Genomic DNA, 7832 nt, shown 5'->3' with positions numbered 1-7832 from the left:
ATAATAAATCTAAACAACAACAAAAATCTAAATGCAATGTGATGTCTGGGTTGGATCCCGGAACAGAAAAAGAACATTAGCAGAAAAAGTAGTAAAATCCAAATCAGATCTCAAATTGAGTGGACAGCGTTGTACCAATGTTTGTTTCTTAGTTTTGACAAACGGACCATGGTTGTGTAAGTGATGTTGATGTAAGGGGAAACCAGGTGAAGGATATAAGTGAATTCTCTTCCTAGCTTCGTAAACTTTCTGTAAATCTAAAATTGTTCCAGAACAAAATGTTTATTTAAAAAAAAAAAAAAGAAGAAGAATGCACCTCTTTGGTAAGACACATATGACTTGGAAAGGGGTATATGTACTGGGTTTTATCCGGCATTCACCGCTCCGGGGCGGAGCTTCCTTATGCAGTTAACAGCCTGCCCAACCATACAGAGTGTGGCCCTCCAACTGCATCTGCCCTCCGTGCTGAAAAGCCACTCCAAAAAAACCCAAGCAAAGTTCTCCCTGACGTAGGGCTGTCAGACTCCCTCCTTTACTCTGCATGCATTGATTATATACCACTTGAATACCTAGCCCTGGGCTTGGTACTTTAGGGGACACAAAACCAGATTAGAAAGCTGGCCCCGAATAACTTGTGAAATGTAGTGAGAGCGACCCAGGCACCCTGCAACCACTGTCTTGGGAGGTCCCGAGCTGCAGGTGGCCCTCAGGCTGTGGAGAGGCCAGGGTTGGCAGAGGAACAAGATGGGAGGTGAGCAGCCCAGACTCAGCATCCGGGTGGACACAGGGCTGAGGGACGGTAGCCACGGCTGCATGCTTCCAGCGTGACATTCACTGCTCTGAGCACATGGCTGGAGGGGGTTCTGTTGTTCCCCCCACTTTACAGATGAGGAAACCTAGGCACAGAGAGACTCGCTGACTTTTGTGGCCGTACACTGGAAATGAATTTAGGTGCTCCCTCCTTTCAGAGGGACACTGAGGCCCTAGTCGTGTGACCACAGCCATGATGCAGCAGCCCTGGCCTCCTTTCCAGTCCTCTCCACCTTCTCTTTCTTCTTCCTTTTTAAGTGTCTATATTGAGATGTAGGTTACACACAATAGATGGGTCCATTTAGAGTACACGATCCCATTCATTTTGACAGATCTAAACACCCCCGCCTCAGATCAAGATTCCGGACATCATCACAGAACACTTCCACCACTGGACAGTGGTGGGAACTTCCCTCCCTCCCCCCACCACACACAGAAGCTGTGATGTGCACTACTTTGCACTTTCTAGAATCTCGCATAAAGGGAATCACGCAGTATGTGACCTTTTGCAAAGGCCTCTTCCTTCAGCGTGTCCTGGGGACGCATCTACGTTGCTGCATGTGCCAGGGCCCGTCCCCTCTCAGCAGCAGGCAGGTTCCATCGCCGGGATGTGTCACAGTTTGGTTATTCAGTCAGTCCTGTCCCCCTGACCGCCCTGAATCACAGAACCGCGGGGCCTCTGAGCATGCGTGCAGGGAGCACCAAGGCCGTGTTTACCCAACCCCGCCCTTGCATCGCTGGTATCCAGCCCTTGGCTCCACAGGGCAGCTGCCCAGCCCCCGCTTACATACTTCCAGTGATGGGGAACTCATTTCCTTAGGAGACAGTCTCTCCCATCCTCGGGCACCTGGGCCTATTGTAGAACCCCAGCTCATTTCAGCCCCAGTCTACCCCCCTAGCTTGTCCTCGCTGAGGTCCTGGTTCTTTTTTTTTTTTTTTTTTTTAAGTTTTTATTTATTTATTCATGAGAGACACAGAGTGAGAGGCAGAGAGAGACACAAGTAAGGGACAAGCAGGCCCCATGCAGGAAGCCCGATGTGGGACTCAATCCCAGGTCTCCAGGATCACGCCCTGAGCCAAAGGCAGATGCTCAACCACTGAGCCACCCGGGCTGCCCTGAGGTCCTGGTTCTGAGGCCACTCAGGTCAGCACACTCCCTCCTCACCACAAGCCTGAGGATTGGGGAGGCCCAGCCTCCACCCAGCCACGTGCTGGTAAATGTTTAACTTCTCCTTCTAGTTCGGTTATCTTTGCTGGGATGTAATCTTCCGTGATATGAAGGATATATTTATCCAATGTCCTGTGAATGGATCTGTGTGAGGTTTGCAAAGCTTGCTTTACAAACAGCTCTGCTATGATACATGCGGACTCCTGGAGCTGGTGTGTGAGGTTTCCCTAGACATGCAGCCACAGAGCTAGAGGCCACGTCCACCTTTTCCCCCAAGAGAGCAAGGAGTCATGCTTCAGGGGTGCTCAGGGTCCACACTCGGCCTAGTAGGCTTTACGCTTTGTTCAACCTCGTGGATGTGAACTGGCATCTCATGCTCGTTTTAATTTATGTTAACTTACTTCTGGTGCCATCGAGCATCTTTGCAAGTATTTATTGGATATTTGTGTGTCCTGTTCCCTTAACTGCCTCTTCATATTTTTTTGGTCCATTCCTCCATTCTTTTATATTTCTTTGGAGGAAGTTCTTTGTATACTCTGATTCCCAAACTTAAACTGCCAAGTGCATTGCATATCTTTTTTTCCAGTCTTAGAGGTGTCTTTTCAGTAGTCATGACTTTTCAACAGTTTTTTTTTGAATGTAGTCTCCTGTAAACCTCTTCTCTGGTGACATTGCTTATGGAGTGAGTCGTAAGAAATCCTTCTCTAGGTACTCCCATTTCATAAAGACGTCTTCCTGTGTTTTCTTCTAAAGTTTTTAAAATTTGGGGGTGCCTGGGTGGCTCAGTTGGTTAGGTGTCTGCCTTCAGCTCAGGTCATGATCTCAGGGTCCTAGGATCCAGCCCCACATCAGCTCCCTGCTCAGCAGAGGAGTCTGCTTCTCCCTCTCCCTCTCCCCACCTCGTTCTCTCTCTCTCTCTCTCTCAAATAAATAAAATCTTTAAAAAAAAAATAAAGCTTTTAAAGTTTTGTTTTTCATGTTCAAGTCTTTACACACTTGGGATGGATTTTAGGATATGATGAGATATGGATGTAACTGTGTTGTTTCCATGACCAACTGTTCTGGCACAATTGGCTGAGGCACCCTGCCTGCCTTTCCCCAGGGAGCCGCAGCTCGCCCACCTGTCTCCTGGCAGGTGTCTGCCCGGGTGTGAGTCTGCTCCTAGCTCCTCTGCCTGTTGGCCTATTTGTCATCCCTGAAGCCAGCATGACACTGCCTTAATTACCGAAATCCTATGCTAGGTCTTTATGTCTGGCAGGGTAAAAATTCTTCTCTCTTGAACTTTTTTCAAAATGGTTATCACTGACCATTTGCTCTTTCATATAAATTTCGGAATAAGCTTGTCAAGTTCTGGGAAGAACTATGTCAGGATTCTAATTAGAATTTGGTTCAATTTATAGAGGAATTTGGGAAGAATTGACATCTTTGTAATATTGAGTCTTCCTACCCATTAACATGTTATATTTCCTCTTTATATCTTTCAATAAAGTTTTATAATTTCCCCCCAGAAAGGTCATGCACATTTTTGCATGAGATTTATTCCTTGATACCTTATTAGTTTCACTGGCATCGTAACGAACACCTTTTAAAATTGCATTTTCTGTTTGTTGCTTCTATGCAGGAAAAATGTCAAATTTTGCATATTGGACTTATATATATATTATACTTATATATATGGCCATATGTATAGAAATTCTTATTATAATTTATCTGGAGATTTTGCTACTAGCAAGTCTAAGACTGTCTTTGTAGATAGCCTTCATTTGTGGAACAGGACAGTTTTACTCCTTCCTGCTAAGCCTTACAATATTCATTCCTTGGGTTGTCTGGAGCCCCCACCACAGTGTTGAATAGAATGAGTGATAATGGGTGTCTCTGTTTCATTTCTGATTTCTAAAAGTGTGCTTCTATCTTTTCACCATTAAAGATGATGTGGGCTCCTGGCAGATATTCTTATCAGTTCAAGAAGTCTCCCTGCTATTGTTAGTAACAGCAGTTTTGTTCTGTTTTTATCACAAGTGTTTAATTTTATCGAATGCTTTCTTTTCCCTGTGTCTATGGAGATGTGAATAACACTAATCCACTTTGCTAGTGTTCAACTACCCGTGCATTCCTGCATGAACCCAACTTAGTCACTCTGGGGAGTGCTGCTGGCGGTCCCTCACTAGCCACTCTCTGTTCCTTCTTTTTAGTAACAGAGCTGCAGGGTTTGCAGCCCCACCACAGGCTCACCCAGTTCAAAACCAAATTTCTCAGGGTCCCTTGCAGCGATATGTGTCCTTATGATTAAGTGTGGCAGAGGAGGGCACACAGGGAATTAATGTGGGCAATTTCTGAGTCATCATCTCCTTGAAGGTTTAAACCCTTTGTCCGGTCCATCTTTTTTGCCCCTCTCCCCACTGGCTATGAAATAGAAATGCTGGTGCAATCCTGGACAGGTGGGGGATGGTAGATGGAGGTGGCTCACTCTGGACTTGAGACAGAAATACACTGTGCTGGGTCGCCTCGGTAGCTCAGCGGTGGAGACCTTGGCTCAGGTCGGGACCCCTGGGTCCTGGGATTGAGTCCCCGCATCAGGCTTCCCGCAAGGAGCCTGCTTCTCCCTCTGCCTGTGTCTCTGATGAATAAATAATTTTTTTAAAAAAAGAAAAGAAATACACCGTGCCTTCTTTCAAGCCCTGTGCTTTATCAACTTTTTGTTATCACAGCTTAAACTGCACCCTTAGGAATGCAGTCAGGATGATTGTCTTGTGTATGTAGCTGACTTCAAACTGTCAATATGGGGTGGGGGTGGGGCCCCTGTTCATGGATACGATTGGACATTATGTTCCTCCTTTTCTCATACTGTCTTTTGCGGGCAGGGGGAGGGAATCAAGGTTGTGCTAGTTTCACTAGAAGAGTTTAGTGACCTTATCTCTTTTTCTTTTTTAAAAAAACATTTATTTATTTACTTATTTATTTATTTGTTTATTTATTTATTTGAAGGGGGAAGGGCAGAGGGAAAGGGAGAGAAATCCCCAAGCAGACTCCCAGGCACCCCCTGACATTATCTCTTTTTCTATTTTTAGAGGAATTTGAATAATATGAAATTGTCTCTACCTTGAATATCTTGTACCATTAACAAAGCCATATGGGGGCACCTGGGGGGGCTCAGTTGGCTAAGTGTGGGCCTTTTTTTTTTGTTTGGGTTCTCAAATTTATTGATAGAAAGCTCTTCATAGTATTCTATAACTTTTAACATCTCCTTTTAAATTTCTGTTACAGCTCTTCTTTTCATCCTATATTGATTATTTTGTTTCCAAACTTTGTTATGAATTGGTCCTCAGATTTGTTAGTTTGACTGAGCTTTTCAAAGAACCAACTTTTGGCCGTTTTAACCCTATCATACAATTTTTCCTCACTTAACTAATTTCTGTTCTTACCTTTATTTTTTTCCTTTGGGTTTATTGCATTGTTGTTATTTTACTTCTCAATTTTGAATGCTTGGTCCAGGAATTTTCAGCCTTCTTATGCTCCTAAAAGCAACTTTTTATGGCTATAAATTTTCCTCAAATACAACTTTAGCTGCAGCCTACCATTTTTTCTTAGTTGTGGCAAAATATAAATAATATCTGTCACAACCTACAACTTTGATATGTAACATTTTATTATGTTTTAGTTCTACATATCTTAAGATTTTCATTCTGATTTTCTTTTTGATCATTGAGTTATTTGAAAGTGTGTTAATTTTCAAATGTTTGAGGAAGGAATCGTCTTTTTGCTACCGTTTTCTTAGTGGTATTGTCAAAGAACATGGACTGCGTCACACCAATACTTTTAAATTTGTTGAGACTTGCTTGTGAGCTAGTACGAGGCTCATATTTCCATAAATATGTAGATAAGCAGTGTTCTGTATATGTCTAATAAACCAAAGGTATTAACTGCCCTGCTCAAATCTTTTATATCATTATAAATTGTTTTCATTTTCTTGCTTGATCTATCAGCTACTGGAAAGGTATGTCAGTTCTTCCACCGTGATGGTAAATTTGTCAATTCTCCTTGTAATTCTCTCATTTTTTCTTTTTCCTTTTTTAAGATTTTATTTACTCATGAGAGACACAGAGAGAGAGAGGCAGATACACTGGCAGAGGGAGAAGCAGGCCCCATGCAGGGAACCCGACACTGGACTCATTCCTGGGTCTCCAGGATCAGGCCCTGGGCTGAAGGTGGCGCTAAACCACTGAGCCACTGGGCTGTCCTCACTTTTTCTTTTTCCTTTATAAATCTTTAGGCTATATTACTATCATATGCATAAAACTCTAGAATTACTTTATCTTACTAAAAATATGTAAACTTTTATTAAAATAGCAGCCAGCATTTTTAAAGACTTTATTATATTTATTATGTTATATTTTAAGCTAGCACTTAAAAATTATTATAGAAATAAAAACTTAAAAAAAAAAAAAAACATGAGGAAACCCCTGGGAGGTGGAGGTGCCCTTGGTGTCTCTGGCAGGCCCCCTGGAGGCATCCTGGGAAGCCATTTGGGTGGAGGTCCACTCTGCCTTGGATCAGCTACAAGTTCAGTGTCACAACCAAGAGAAGTGACCAAAGAGACATGGCCAGTTCTAAGAGCAGCCCCCAGGGGCTGGAGTCTGGTCCCCAGCCTGGCAGGGTCCTCCCAGAGTGACTCGGCTCTGGGGTCAAATTACTGAAGGTGGGTTCAGACAGAAGCTGATGATTATTCCCCCCCACCGGACGCATCTACCTGCAACCCAACTCCCTGGGCCACTGGTCAGTTCCAGCCATCTCCTTCCTTCCTGGTAGAGGAACCATATTTGAGGCTAACAGCTCCATAGGGCAAATTCCAGATTCAAGGAGGGGATTTTTCCCATGAAGCCCTAGATGCAGAGTGCAGACCCCTCTCTTCATTAGGGGCTTTTCTTCTGCCCCAGACACACCTAGAGACCCAGCACAGCCAGGCTCCCATTGTCCCCTGCCTGAACCTCAGGGAGCACTCCCAGGCCACCCTCCTCCAATGGATGGATGCACGGAGTGGCTCCTTCTGGTTCCTCTGCAGGCACATTCTGCTGCTCTACTTCATACACCTGCTCCTAGTACACTGTCTTGGCCTTTCTCTTCACACCCTCGGGGCCACCCCAGCCACTCCAGGGCTCCCATCGTCATTCCAGAGACCTGCTGGAGATGCCCTCAACCGATCTCAGACACCCATCAGCCTCTCCAACTCAACATCTCCCCCCCATCCTCCTCCCAGGATAACACAACCATCCCGCTCCCCAACCTGGGATCTAGACAGCAAACCTTTTTAAGTTTATTGGTTATAATTTAATATTTTCATATTACTTTTAAATGAGTAATACATTCACCTGGCCCCAAATTCAAAAGCTACAAAAGAGCTTATTATGATAAGTCACCCTCCTGACCCACCGCCAAGCCACCCAGTCCTTCCTAGAAGGTCACTTCCATCGCCATTTTCACGTGTGTCCTTCCTGGGATCTTCAAGCAGAAAAAAAAAAACAATAAAAGCAATCTTCACTTCCTTTCTCTCACCCCAAAAAGGAGCCCAGGATGCCCAGTGTGCTGCACTTTGCTGGTTTCCATTTACTGTGTACCTTGAAGTTTGTTCCGAATTTGGTTCAGAAAGAGCTTCCTGCCTCATTGTTGCAGGTGAATCCCATTGTTCGGCCTGAGTTATTCTGATTAGTTCCGATGAAAGGACAGGTAGGGGCAGCCCGGGTGGCTCATCGGTTTAGCACATGAGCCTTCAGCCCAGGGCCTGATCCTGGAGACCCTGGATCGAGGCCCTGGATCGAGGCCCTGGATCAAGCCCCACGTTGAGCCCCACATCGAGCCC

Source organism: Vulpes lagopus, chromosome 5 (genome assembly GCF_018345385.1).
Source record: "Vulpes lagopus strain Blue_001 chromosome 5, ASM1834538v1, whole genome shotgun sequence".
Classification (NCBI taxonomy): domain Eukaryota; kingdom Metazoa; phylum Chordata; class Mammalia; order Carnivora; family Canidae; genus Vulpes; species Vulpes lagopus.
The sequence above is the reverse complement of the archived record's forward strand: the minus strand, read 5'-3'. Positions refer to the sequence as shown.